We start from the raw sequence: 15,772 nt of genomic DNA, 5'->3' as shown, positions 1-15,772 counted from the left end.
AATTTATTATTATGATAGCAATAGAGTCAAAGAAACAGAAACAAAGGTGGTAAATCCAGTCTGTTTCTAGGGCCATTATGTCTAAGGAAAGAAGGTTTGAACTTGGAATAAAACTAAATCAAAACAAAACAAATAAACAAAAGCAAAAAACAACAACAGCAACAACAACAACAGAAACCCAGATCCTACACTAGAAACAGGTTGGTGTTCTAGAAAGAGGTGAACTCCACACAAGTGGAGGGCAGTGGCAGGACAGTCAATGCTAGCCATGCTTTTAGTTAATAGGAATTCTTCCAAAACAATTTAAAAAGTAAGGCAAAACAAAATGTGCAGTGAAACTGAAAATAATAAGGAGAAAAATCTGTGGATTGAAAATGTTCCAGGAGGTCGCTGCCAGCCAGAGCATTGCTGTAAGTTGGGCTGGCATTCAAACAGTGCAAGAGTCTAGAGGCTTACATCCCCACCTGGGTCCACTGCATGGCTCCATCTGCCTCATGGCCCCCAACCCTGCCAGGAGCAGAGCCCAGCACAGGTGAGGATGAATCACAGGAGGTACGGGAACCCTGGAATGTGACAGCCAATGTGCTTTCAAGGGATAGATTCCTAGTCCATCATTTCATAGCTGAACAGCAGGGCTATGGGCTGGAGTCTCTCTTCTGAAATTTACCTAATGAGTTGCAGTAAAGCCGGGCTTAAAGCCCAATTGCTTTCATCCCTATTTCAAGATATTTTCTTCTCTAGGATATGCTATTTACTTATTAATTTATTCCATTATTTACTTTAAGTTTAATGAATTTGTTTGTTTTGTGTTTATGGGTTTAGTTTTCCCAAAAGTCAACTTTGTGGTTATTTAATCTTGGACATAGAGGAAAAGAGAACTGTGATTATCATATATATATCCTTTTAAAAACATACATACAAGTGATATTAAACAGACCAAATAGGTCATATTTAGGAATATACATATATGTGTGTACATACTATATAATATATACATACACAATGTATACAATACACACATACATAAATGGATATACTAACAATTAATGAAAAAGGAAGCCATGAATTTGATAGAGAATAAGGAAGGCTATATGAGAGGTTTTGGTGGGAGGAAAGAGAAGGGAGAAATAATTTAATTATATTCTTTTTTTTTCTTTTTCCAGAGCTGAGGATCGAACCCAGGGCCTTGCGCTTGCTAGGCAAGCGCTCTACCACTGAGCTAAATACCCAACCCTTAATTATATTCTTATCTAGAAAAAAAAGAAAAAAAATGAAGGAAATGAAATTGTACTCTTAAAGTTTCCTAGGATTGCCAAGTATTACAATTTCTATATACCATTTTCCAAAAGAAGTAATGAGGAAAATGAAACAATGAAAGTCCCAGGCTTGAATAGGGAGCAAATGATGTGATAAGGACAAAAGCCAAAATCTTGTTGTGACAGAATGATATACTTCCCTCAGGATTAAGTTCAAGGACAGGGTGTGGTGGCACATGCCCTGTTATGCCATCATTTAGGAGGCTGTTTGAGGTCTGAAGTGCAGAAAGTTCAATTTCAAAGTTTGATTCGGTTTCTGGGAGAAACTCATGATGTTTCTCTTCCCATTGGTGTCATCACAGGAAGTTCCTGGGAGGGGCAAGAAGACAGACAGAGACAGGAAAAACAGGCCCTTGTATCTCTTATTGTAGAGATATTAATTCCATCAGATCAGAGTTCTATATTTTATTATCTTGTCTAACATGGATTACAGTCACAGTCTCAGTGTGTGTTAGGGCTTCAACATAAACATTTCCTTGGAGTATACAACTCCCATTTCAGCCTGTATGTTCATATGGTATTTCCCTGTGAATTTACCTACATATGTATCAAATACTCCCCTTTTAACAAAGATCCTACTAATATTAGATTAGGAGGGCACATTTTTATCATAACTAATTACATCTGCAAACAACTATATATCCAAATAAGGTTCTGAGTATTAAGACTTCAGTTCTTGTGAGGGATGTGGTAGAGATCTTGCCTAGTGTTTGTGAGGTCCTGGGTTTGCATGCCAGCACCATAAAAGACTTTGAAATCAGCAGTTATTTTGGAAGTTCAAGGACACAAGTAGGGGAATGGACTAGAAAGTAGTTACATTATAAGTATGAATGAAAATGTCATAATGAAATTTATTATTTTATAGTATTAATATATTGTAAGTAAAAATTAGAAAGAAAGGCACAAGAAGAGAAATAAAGGAAGGGAAGGAGGGAAGGGAAAAGGAAGGAAGGGAGAGAGAGAGAGACACAGAGAGAGAAGAGAGAGGTTAAGTTTGCACTGCAATTGTTACTACAAAAATCTTGCCAACCCCATAGGAGAGATCTGGGAAGCAGTTCTCTCTCTCCCTCCTCTCTCTCTCTCTCTCTCTCTCTCTCTCTCTCTCTCTCTCTCTCTCTCTCTTTCTCTCTCTCCCTCCCTCCCTCTCTCTTCCTCCCTCTGATCCTGGACATGTTGTCCCTGAGGAGAATGCATATTCATGAGCAAAGACAGAAGTCATTACCATCTCTTCCTTCTAGCTCTGCTCCCCTGGTTTCCAATCTGGATTCCTGCTAGTATCCATTTGTCATATCTGGACAACACTTACATCCATGCTAAACAAGATTCTGCTCCAGTCTCTTATCTGGCATCACAAAATCTTTTCAGTCCAGCCCCATGCTGGGTATGTTTTCTCAAGTTAGAATATGATTCTGAGAACTAAGTACAGCATTTATCTGTTATACATTCCCTATCTGTCACAGACAGCAAAACAAGCAAGTACAACACATAGGAAAAATATGCCCAATTTGTTTTCCTATAGTATTTGGTAATTGTAACTTGTATTTATATCTTACCAATAAACCTTACTCATAGAAATTCCATTTTTGCTTGAAAACATTTTTTTTTTTCACACTGTGGCGTTTCATGCCACCTCTAAATATCCTCCTGGACCATTTAGCTCATATAAATGACTGTGATGAGGTTCACACAAAGCAATCTACATCAAACCCTCTATTGAGATTTAAAAGGGATGTTCAGAAGCACAAAGAAAAGACAGAATTAGTAGCTATGTGCAAGTTTCCGTCTTCAATTATTTCAGCCTGTCATGGCAACGACAAAGAGTAGTATTTCCAGATGCCTGAAGCAGAAGACGGTCAGTAGGTAGGAGGGGTAAGTTGTGTCAACTCCTTCAGGTTTGAGGAAAATGAGAACCAAGAACTGGCTATAGGATTTGTCAAAACAGAAGTTACTGGAGTCTTGATAAGGGTTATTTCAGCAGAGTGATGGAAAGAAAGACTTGATTAAAAGACGTTGAGTGGAAAAGGCAAAGATAGAAAGTAGAGTCACTGAGTCCTGAGCACCTTTGTGATGTGCACAATTTTCAAAGAAGCAGGAAAAAATAAGCAGATGTTAGAAAGGTATATAAAACAAAGCGGGAGAGCATGGCATACATTCATATATTTTGAATTCAGACAGTGAATGCTTGTGGTTGAGCCAGTGAGTGTAGATTCAGTAGATCCCTTTGCTACTGTTCAACAGAAAGGGGGATAATTAGTTTATACTTAGGATTGAAAACATGGGCAATTGTTTCTGATTGGAAAATGGCTCTCACTTAACAAACTTGGAGGGCCACTGAGACTATTTCATCGCTTGTACCCATTTTGCTACTGATATACTAACTAAAGTCATCTGTGGTTTGAAGGAGCAGACAGAAGAGATTGGAGCTGGGGTAAAATGTTGTGCTGGTATGCTAATTTTCTTTTGTGGGCAATATTATCACAAATTTGGAGGATAAAAATAAGTTTATTTATTCATAGTTTCAGAAAACAGAAATTCAAAATCAAGGAGCAGGGCCGTGATTCCTTCAAGCATTGTGTCTGGAGAGGCTTTCTTGGCTTGATTCTAGACAATCCTGGTATCCCATGGATTGTGGCAGTGTAACTATTACCTGTCCATCTTCACATGTTGCTCTTCCTGGGGCTACCAAGTTCTGTATCTCTCTCTACTGTCTCTTATACCCACAAGGACATAGCCATAATGCTTCCCCTCATTAGGCTCCACCTCTCAGAAATTTAAGGACTTTTCAAAAGCATCGAATTGTTATGACCAAGTCTATAGCAGATTACCTTTTGGTGATAGATAAGATCGAACTTATGATAGGAAGTGTAGAGGGGACTACTTACCAGTGTGAAGAATCTACATGAACATTTCATAATAAATTGAAATCATTCTGTCCACAAAATTGTGTGTGTTTCCTTAGCAGTGTTCAGCTACTGGGATACAGGAACTAACTCTGTAGAGAGTAAATTTAATCAGAGTTAGGACTTTACCAAGTAGATATGACAAGCAGAGATAATGACAAGAATAATAGAAACCTTGAATGAAAACAGCTGTGATATGCAGAACTTCAGTGTATAGTATCAAATGTGAATTAAAGAATAAAATGATTTTTAACGTATCATTAGTCACTATGGGGTTAAAAAGTCACTGAAACTGAAAGTAGTCAAGTATGAACAGGGAGAATCTGTGGCTTTAAATAATGATTTTAGAGATTATGGTTTCCCATCCCCAGCTCCCCTCTAGAATCACCAGAGATTCTGAATTAATTGTGGAGGATTGGGACCTGTAATTGGTGTTACCCCAGAATAAGAGTCACTCATTTAATATATACATGACAAAGAGTCAATGGACATAGCTGAGGAAATAAAGATCGATGGGGGATGGGCAAGTGATCAGAATGTTAAAGGGGGTCTTCATCGAAATTAGAGAGATTGCAACAATCTTGAAATGGAGACAATGCCTGGGAAGAAGTGATGGGAGTCTGAAAACAAATAGGTCTCATTAGTGGTTTGGTGGCAGGTGGAGCCTACAAATCTATGTAAATTACTGGGTACCATTGAAAAGTACCAGGTCTGGACAGGTAATAGCAGCCAGAAAATGACCAAGTAACCATTATCACCAAATGCCAACTCTAAATTATGACTAAAGCTCTTCTACCTGCGTGTTCATCCTACCGGAAGAGAGAAATAATCTTGTCTCAGGAAAACCATACTTCACATCATTGCTTACTACTCTGAAACACACATGAAAACATGTTTATTCTCGATGTAAAGGCTTGAAAAAAAAGCATCATGGTTTATGCTTTTCACTATTCATGTATTGCCAGTCAATTAAAGAAACTGTTTTCATGATTTCCTAATCCAAGTAGCTTAAAACCTAGGACCATTGATAAAATCTCTCTCTCCTCCTAGAAGACAAGAGTGGACTGTGGCTGGATTGCTCACATCTATTCCCAGTGTTTCCTTCTGTGTACCCCACGGTCCAACAACCCTCATGTCCATGGTTTATGGGGCTATGAAATTTAGCACCTCATCTTTAAGGCCCCTCCACACATCTTGTTCCCTTTAAATGCTCCCCAGACTCCCAGGAGACACAGTCTGCCAATTCTCTGATGCTGACTCTCAGCTCCTTCATGAGTCTGAACTTACTGACTCATTTCTGTTGGGTACCAAAGGACAGAAATGGTAAGACAACACTTTCCAGGTAGGGTTACACAGATTCAGAGAGGCACTGCTTTCTACTGGCAATCTTAATTTTTCCTCTAGGTCTTGTTTATTTCTATTTTAAGTCCTCTTCATAGAATTGGAGGCTTTTCAGGAACCTTACTATGCACGCAGGCATTCCCAAAGTCTCTGTTCTGAACTCTTAGTATTTGTTTCTAATAGATTTCTCTCTCTCTCTCTCTCTCTCTCTCTCTCTCTCTCTCTCTCTCTCTCTCTGTGTGTGTGTGTGTGTGTGTGTGTGTGTGTGTGTGTGTGTGTGTGTGTGTGTGTGTGTTTCTCAGGACAGTTTACACACTGTTATATATCCTGTGGTAGCTTGGTTTCTCCTGTGAAGTCTCCTTACAGATTTCTGTCATGGCCTATCCCAAAGTCAAGACTACAGTACATTACTTTTAAATTTATTACTTGTTCCTGTGTCACTTGAGAATGTGACTCTTTACAGATCAATAAAGTGTAGAAATTAATCTTATCTATGGAGTATTACTGAACATTTAAATACTCTATATAGCATTTCATGATAGTTTACTTACTTCACATAACTTTTATTGAATTGTGCAGACAAAGAGCCTTGAAACACGTTATTTTTCTCCTTCCAAATATTAGTAGATTTAAACATTTTTCTCATGCATGTGTGCATATATGCATGTGTGTCCATATGCATGTCACTATGTGTATGGAAACAATCAAAAGACAATCTTGGACGTCTGTCTTCCAGGCCTAAGAGCTCTTGGGATTCCCTTGTCTCTGTCACTCTTGAGATCTAGCGTTGTTTGGATTCTGAGGATTTGAACTTAGGTTTTAGGTCATTCCTGGAAGCTGGTATTGACAATCTCCTTATTCATCCTGGAATTCATTTCTCAATTTTTCTTTAAGTAAAGTTCTCTACTTAAGATACAACATATCTGGTTATAAATTAATCTTCAACCAGAATAATTATTAATAACATTTACCCAGTCCCATATAGTTACAAAACATCTTTCCATCTCTTTCATTCTTTGGCTTCCTCAAAACACCTATAAGCTAAATGTATGGAAAAGATTCTATTTCTGTTCTTCAAATGAGACCCATTCTCAGTAAGGTTAAATGCCTTGTCCAAATCCCTCCTCTGGTAAGCTATGATACCAGAAATTGAACAAGGTCTTCAGAGATCAGGGTGTGACTGACTGATGTCCTCATGAATTAGATGAACAGCGGGGAAACCTCTCCTTTACACATGAGCGAACTCAGCTCTGAGAGTTTTTGTTCCATATTCTCCAACCTTCAGAGGGACAGTCTCATGCTTTATTTTATGTGAAAAACAAAGAAAGTCTTTTCTCTGTGTGTAGCAATCTATCTGTCTTTCATCTCGCTCATTTGTGTTTCCCATGACTGAGTTTCCTGTGTAGGGAATCATCAGGGTATTATTCCAAATAGAGAAAAACTCAGATAAAACCCCATGTTCCTGGCTGCAGCCTGTGTGATTACGAATACAATACTGTACTTACAGTAGGAAGCCGGAGTGAATAGGGGCTGCTGTCTTTGAAAGGATGAGCATTCGCTCTGACCTAATAACTATTTGACGCTGGGTACAATTATCTTCCTCCAAGAGGAGCATTATAATGTGACACATTAATTGTTGTGTCATTTTTTTTTTTTCCTGAAAGGCATGTTGGGTGTCTGATACAAACCAGAGGCTTCATGAATTATCCATGGCAGTGTGCTAGTGTGCTGCCACTCTCATTTACCTTTCCAACCCAAAATCAAGCCAGTCACATCACCTGTTTTCAATGACTGCCGGCAGACCTATACTGCCCTATGACCTCCATGCTTATCTTTCTGGGCCCCTCCATGTCTAATAAATCTAATGATGCACTAACATGCTGCAGCTATGAAAGCTTTCTTCCTCATTGTCAAACCACAGAGACACAGCTTTGCGAGGCAGACCACTGTGAGACATTGTGACTACCTAGAAGACACTCACTGTGAAAGAGCAATAGGGAGGTCTCTTTTCACTGCGTGGATTCTACCTTGGTTCCTTCACATGCTTTTTGAAGAAGGACGCTCTGTACCAGAAGGCTGTTTCTGAGGCACAGGGGCTCTTTGGCCCCAGCAAAAACACAGTGCTCAAGCCTGGATGATCCTCTTCCATTGCTGCAGCTGCTCCTTGGCAAGCCTGTGCAGGCTTATGGGCTGGTGGCCATGGGTTTGCCTCTGGGCCTGTCATCTGTTGTGTTGTTAGCCTGCTGATGGGCTGTCTCAGTGTGCCCTTTAAGCCTGTGCTTTTCTGGCTTCCAACTTTGGCTCTGACCACGGGAGGAAAAGCTACACAGCCCCCCATCATGCAGACTCGCAGTAGCAAACAGGACTTCGGTACCTTGGGCATGAACGGTCCACAGAGTTAAAGTCATCAGTATTCAAACGCACTTACTGGCCCATGCTTGGCTGCGAGTTAAAGCTGCGCCACCCCAAAGACTCATCTCCCCTTTTGGTTTTAATTGGGTTCTTTCGCGTCGTTTATATTTCAGTTTGCACCTGACTCTGACATATACAGCTGCTGATTACCAAGTAAGTTGTTCTGTGAGCTGGAGGTATGATAAATTAAATATGATATGTATCACTGAGCCTATCTTTGGCTGCTTCACGGCACAGTATAATTTGGGAAGGGACTATTACAATAAAATATTAAAGAATAAGCAGGAACAGCCCACTGTTCTCATGTCCAATAGCAAGAGAAAATTACAGGTTTCATTGTCTATGCGGCACCATCTGCCTCTTTGCTGAGGCTGAGCCTTTGGCTCTCCCAGGGGAAATCGCTGTGGATAAGTTATTCAATTAGAACAGCATTATTGGCCAGCTACCTTGGAGAATTGGGTTGATGATGTTGTGACTACACTCCTGTACATTCCTTCATGTCCCCAGCAGGCTGCAGCACATGGCAACTTCCCTGAGTGTTTACTGAGCCCCACAGTAGAGGTGAACAATTGAAATGAGGAATAGCAAGGATGCCTGAAAGAAAATCAATTCCGAATGAACTTTTCTTGCTTAGCACTGACTCCAATATTCTGAGTCATACTGTATTTTGTGGACTTTCATTGAATTAGGTGACAGAGATGGTAGTAAGGGGGAGAGTGTGTTTCATGATATGCACTTAACCTGTGTCACTGTAAAACATAATTTCTCACATGCAAGAACAAGGTAGAAATACACTCAGGCCTCTTCAAACCTGTTCTTCATCTTAGAGATGGAAAAATTTATAGGAGCATGAGAGCTTTTCTGTGAAAACTTGAGCTGGGCTTCATAAGCCTTTTCACTATAAAGGGTAATAATTGTTTACATCATTCAATCTAAAGGTCAGACCTCTGTATAGATGACACCACACATCTCAACCAGCAACTACCCAAATGGGATCTTGATGGGAGTTTTATTATTATCCTTAGGATCTTGGCTTGTAATTGGAAGAGCTGATTTCACATACACATACATACATGCACACACATGAACTCACAAGAATTTTAATTGTCGGCCACTATTAAACAAAACTGAACATATTTACAAATAAAAGCATGTTAAAAATTAAATTCCAAAAATATGCATTTTTGTACTATTCGTAAATATTTGTATGTACATATGCCTGTGTTTATTTGCCCACCAGGTCAGTTCTGCTAATGTTCTATGGCTGTTAATGGAGCAATGAACTCACACATGCTCCTTGTTACCGGTTCATTTGCTGATATGTATGGAGAGTAGTTATCTATAATTTTAGTATCTATGAGTTATAACAATTATTAGTTTATAACCCTTTTACTGTGTGTGATGTTACCATTTTAAATTAATCATTTATGAGATGTTGAATATTAAGACATTAGTTACTTATTGGAAAACATAATGTTTTCTCCAGGATGTCATTTTCATTAAGGTTATGAGATTTTTGGTGTTTTAAGTATTATTTTTGGGGGTGTCATTCAGTGGTACATATTTTCAAAACATGAACAAGGCTTTGGGTACAAGCCCCATCCCTAGTTTTAAAAAGTTACATGGGGGTAGTCAGCCCTGTTTTTCACCTGGATTGATTTTACTACTGTGTTAGGAAGCCGTTCTTCCCTCGAGATGTTAAATGTTTCTGTGTTTGAGAAATTGGTACTTGTTTTCTCTTAACTACTTAATCCATCAGATATACATGTTTTCCTCTGTTTCCATGAGCGATGATCCTTAGAATTCTCAGTAATACTAAAATCCCAAGTTGTGCAAGATCCTTATGTAAACCTGCAGAGTGTCTTCAGATAGCCAGTACATGTCCTCCCAGGTACTAGGCATCACATTTAGATTGCTCTAACAAGAAAAATTACAATGAAAATACTTTTCACATCTAAGGTATGAATGACAAGGTAAAGTCTATACTGGCTTAATGCAGATGCATTAATTTTTTTATCACAAATACTTCTTTTTCACAGTTAATTGAATTCACAGAGGTAGAACTCATAGATACATAAATTAACTATGTATTTATTTATGTGTACAGTTGTATATATTTATAACTAAGTGGGCAAAAAACATTTTGTATCTCTGCACACAGGCTGACGCAGGCTGCTATTGATTCCCACATAACCTCAGTGGGTAAATACCCATTTCCCTCTTCATATCGAACCCAATAGTCCCAGAAGCTCTTGGACAAATATACTCCATGTGGTGAACTCAGCTTTAATGGATGCTTCAATTTTATTGATAGGTACAGTAGGCAGGAAGAAAGGAAGTTAAAAGCTTCTACAGGTATCTCCTTCTCACGCACCACTGGAGGCAAAAGTATATCAGCATGTCCACTTCCTCTGAGACTAATAGCATGATAGGTGATCAGTAATGCCCTGGTAGACAGGAATTTCAATACTTTTCCAAGGGGACAGATGTTAAATACTGTAATGGAAAATCTTGAAGCTACCTAGGACTCATTTTCTGGAATTTCCAGATGGAAAATAAGCCAGCATCAGTTTTTCAGTAAAGAATAGAGATCCACACAATGGTTAAAGCTGAATCAATGGCAGGGCTTTACACTGACCCAAACCTAACAAACAAAAAGGCAGTAGATAGAGCATTTCTACATCATCCAGATGAACACTTGACTCAGTACAAGGCTAAACCCAATGACACTAAGATTAAACATGTCCTCTTGACTTAGCCCAACAAGATGGAAGACCCAGTCTCTTCTCCAAGACTTGCATTGCCCTGGAAGGAAGGCTATGTCATGACCTTAAGTAAAATCTAAAAGAAGCCAAGGTCCTGGGCACCTGGTGCTTTCTTTCCAGTGCAGCCAGCGTGAACTCTGGGGTGGATCATTTACTTGTTCTCTCTACAAGCCGGAACCCCCTCCACTCCTTTTCTCTCTTGTGCTGTTGCTATACAGCTCGCTGATGCCCACAACTGCATGGCACTCTGGTGTTGCTATACAGCTCGCTGATGCCCACGACTGCATGGCACTCTGGTGTTGCTATACAGCTTGCTGATGCCCACGACTGCATGGCACTCTGGTAGGCTCACCAGGGGAGCACAGGAAATCCCAGGCACCAGTGTTCTTGCTTTTGTACTTGGAAGCTACTCATGCTTTCCCACAGCCAACATGACTCACCTGTAAGACAAGTCATCTGGTCCTTGCTCACTGAAGACAGGGCAGGGGCAAGAATCAGAATGCTGGTAAAGACTTGTGGTATTGGTTATAATCTGCCCTTATGTCTCTGTGAAAACTGAGTTCACTCTCCCTCAGGCACACATGCTATAGGCACTCACCCTATCCCACGTGTGAAATGGAACTATATTTGGTCTAAAGCTGCTTCCCTAGCTTTTGTAAATATGGCTTAAAAGTATTTCCATATATATTTTAATCAAACTGGATTATGAAAAGACTGCAACTTCCTCTGTTTCCTGCTGTCCAAGTCTCAGGAAGTTGCTGTGGCTGAGGGTTGATCAACCACCAACATGCAATCTTCAAACATGAGAGACACCCAGGAGAACCAGTCCAGCTGTCCTCACTGTGACCCCTTTTCCACTTTTTTTTTTCTTTTGATTTTGAGCCTTAGCCTTTAACAGCTTAACTGTCTTTTCAGGTTTCACTCCATTTTTTGTGCTCAAATTCTTTTTGCCTGTCAATGTGACTCAGCTATGTTGTAGTTCTACTATGGCACTGAACTGGTTTGAATCTGAGGTTCCTCCAACAATTTAAGAACCAGAACTTGCTCAAAGAAACTTTGGTACATTTACTATTTCTAATGATTTTCATGTATTATTCTTTTGTAAGTGTTTTTTTTTTTTTTTTGAAATTCACCTATTTATATTTTGGGCCCATTTATTTAACTTGCGTATGTGCATGTGTGTTTTTAAAATATTTTTATTAATTACTTGATCATTTTGATGATACATAGAAGGTCCCTCTGTATTTGGTTATCTAATCGTTTGTCACAAATATCTATTTTCCAAACCTAAAGAGTTGTGTGGTTTGGCCTGATGTGGTTTGGTTAGGATGAGTCTAACTGTATACCCTTTCTTGTTTCAGACTTAGAACCCTCCTTTCTCACCCTTCCAAATAGCTGGGGTTGCAGATCTGTGCTACCATGGCTGGATGAAACTATTTTCTTCACATTCCTATGTAGTTTATTTTACTTTACAGACATCTTTATTCATATGTAACTAAGCTTTGTGGCTTGTGCTTTGCATGTTTTATTTTCCTTTTTCCTTAGATCATTAAAATAGCATGCAATAATATGTTTCTTCCAAAATTTCAATTCTCCTCACTTTTTTGATCTACATGGGATTGGTTCTTTGTAAACATGGTGTAAGAAAGGAATAGTCCAGCTTTGCTGGTCCTTTACAATACCCATTTGCTTCTAAAGTATTCATGATGCAGTCTAAGTACTTTGGTATTATGCATTGTCAGATGTGTCTATTGGTTTTTCACTCTCAGTTACTTTTTTTTTTTTTTTTTTTGAGTAAGGCTGAGGAAAGAATCCTGGGTCTGGTGCAATCTTATTACTGAGCTATACCTATGATCTGGAGTCAATTAATTATCATGTTAATACCACCAGTTATCTTTTAAAGTTTTATAATATACTCTAATATTTTATAGAACAAGTAAAGAATCCATTCTCTTCATTTATAAAACATCTTTTCAAAGATACTTATTCTTACCTGCTCATTTTTTTACCCAGTAAAAATAGATCTAATCAATTCAAGAAATCACTGAAGGGATTTTCCTCTGGTTGTAATTAAACAGGCATTAAATTAAAATAATTACATTGTAGATAGTCAAGTCTTTCATCTCCTAACATGGCATAAGTAATTTTAAAATGTTTTCTGTTTGGGGCTGAGGGATAGCTTGGCAGTTAAGAACACTTGCTGCTCTTCCAAGGGATCCAGGTTCAGTTCCTGACACCCACACGGTTGATTGTAACCTTCCTTGGCTCCAGTGTATTGGAGTTTTGTAATTGGTGCCCTCTTCTGGTTCCTGAAAGCAGCAGCCATGTATGCAGTACACATGCACATTCATACTCACACACAGAAAAAAGGAAATATTGTTTTCAGCTTCCGCACTTCCCTATGAAATGGTATCTTTCTGTAAATAATTCCTGTGTGTTTTCTGCTGTATGCAATGTTTAAGTACTTTGGTTTTGTTTTTCTTTTGCTTGTGATTCTGTATTTTCATTGCAATTTTTAGTTTATAATTTATAAGGCGAGAGAAAACAGTCAACTTCTTCATGAGTCTAGAAATTATGTTCCTTGTGTACTTTTTCTATTCCTTTTCTGGATTTGACAAGTATATATATTCTATTAATGAAAATCTTTTATTTCTTTCCTATCAGTATTTGGCTGATTTTTATCTCATTTAATTGTGTTCTTTAGAAGTGTAAGGGCAATATAAATGGCATAATCTATCATCAAGGATCATTGCTTTGTTAAAGATGCTCATGAAATGCTTCTAATATTTTAAATCAATTACAATGTAAATTCAAGCTCACAATTTGTATCGTGCCCAGTTATCTATTTACATCTACTTAAAAAAAAGAAAAAAACCTAGGGAGAGATTTTGAATTTCATCCAAGACCTTCTATCCTTTAAATTGATATTCACATGTGTTTTGGTTTGCTGTTTGAATTTTCCTCGTGAGCAGTAGTGTGTCAAGGGCAGGCAGTGGAAGCTTTGTGGCCTGGAAATAAGCAATTGTTTAGAATTTGGATAACAAAAGTGTTTTGTCTGAGAGGAATAGAGTACCACTGACATCATTTAGAATTGCCACTGCCTGCTTATAATAAGAAGCAGGCATTTTTAACTTTATTATTGTTTTTCAGTTCTCTTTAGCCAGGCCCCCCTTTGTTCTCACTGCCACAGCTGAGGTCTCCACTGCTCTGCCTTTCCAAAGACTTTGCCTGTCAGACACTGCCAGGGGCTTCCCCAGCGCACTCCACCCAATGCAACCCCTCCCACCCCCTAAAAACCATAAATAAACAAAAAATCCCAAACCCATTTTGTGTGTTCTCCATGTAGAACTCAATTGTAGTTCTGTAATTTAACACTTGCTTTTACACTTCTATTATTACATTGGCTGTAGGATGACAGATGATGAGCACACAGCCCCTTGTTCTCAGGACAACCTCAAATACATAAAATAATTAAGTTGTCTTTTCAAAAAATTTTAAACTTACTTTAAAAGCACTTACCTTTACTTTAAAAGGTACCCAAAATTATCTGGGTATTTGTTTAACAAAATTTTTTTCTAGTCTTTTTATGTTGTTTGTATTTATCTCCTATTAAAAATATAAACATTGTACTTATATTTTTTAAAATTATTTGTCAATGTGTCAGAACTTTATTTTGGTTGTTTTGTCTTGATATTCCCTGTATGGCCTAGACAATGGTATTTTTCTAGTTTTTAAATTTTTCCATATTTGGTCATAAAGATTTTTTTTTTTTCAAGACAGGGTTTCTCTGTGTACCTTTGCACCTTTCCTGGAACTCACTTGGTAGCCCATGCTGGCCTCGAACTCACAGAAATCCACCTGGCTCTGCCTCCTGAGTGCTGGGATTAAAGGTGTGCTCCACCACTGCCCGGCTGAATTTTTCTTAAGATACATGTTTTAGTAAAATTTATTTTTCTTGAGCCAATGATTTCTGGCTGAAATAAAATCATTTGCCATCCTGTCATAGTCAGACAAAACAAAAACACTTTTTTTTTTCCGGGAACTTTAATGGAATCAATTCTGTATCACTCTTTACATTTGAAGTCAATAAGGAAAGAATTGGGTAATCCATTCCAGCTCTGCTATTAGTTTGTTACCCTGGACATTTCACTTAAATTCCGACCTCTCAATTTCTTGTTCAGTAAAATGAGGACCATAATGACACCCACTTCAAGGGAGCTTGTGAGACTGAAATGGGCTATTGAAGGCCGAGGACCACGTCTGCCAATAATTGACACTAAAGGAATGTGGTTGTTTCCCGTTTGTATTACCTGGGATGCGCTTTAAAGGCACCTTTCTGAGGCTCTCCTGAGCCTTTGTTCATGTTGTGCTGTGAAAAGCTTGTCCTTCTTGCCATTGCCTTTTGGTGTGGTCACTTCACAATCTGCCCAATCTGCCCTGCACATCAGTAGTTGAAGGGAATTTCTACCTTCCTGGCTTTAGCCAAAAGAACAACTGCATCCTTAGAGCAGGAATTCTTTGACATCTCCTGACCGATACATGAAGAGCAAGTAGCAAAATGGACTGTTTGGTTGTTTCACAAACTGTCATAACATCAACAGATCTCTTCTATGCTTTTGCAATCAGTTAAGGGCGCAATGATTACAGACATCATGTTCTACTCTAGTGGTTTTTCATGTTCTAAACAGATATAAGGAGGTTGGAGAGAGAACTAAATGACTACAGCATTTGCTGTGCAATGCCCTGAACCCAAGTAAAAAACCCCAGGCATGGTGGCATGCCCTTGGAATCCCAGTACTAAGGAAGCCAGACAGGTTAATCCCTGAGGCTCACTAGATGGTCATCACTAACTATTGGCAAGGTCTACTAGTCCAGTGAGAGACATTGCCTCAAAGAACAAGGTACCTGAGGAGGATTCACACTTGAGGTTGTCCCCTTGGCATTATTTGACCAAGAACAAGCTCAAGTTTGCATTCTCTACTTTTCTCCTTGTGTCTCCCAACTGTTTATAGTTTGCAGTTACCTGACAGTCTATAGT

This window comes from Onychomys torridus, chromosome 9 (assembly GCF_903995425.1).
Source record: "Onychomys torridus chromosome 9, mOncTor1.1, whole genome shotgun sequence".
NCBI lineage: Eukaryota > Metazoa > Chordata > Mammalia > Rodentia > Cricetidae > Onychomys > Onychomys torridus.
This window is presented reverse-complemented; position numbering follows the sequence as displayed.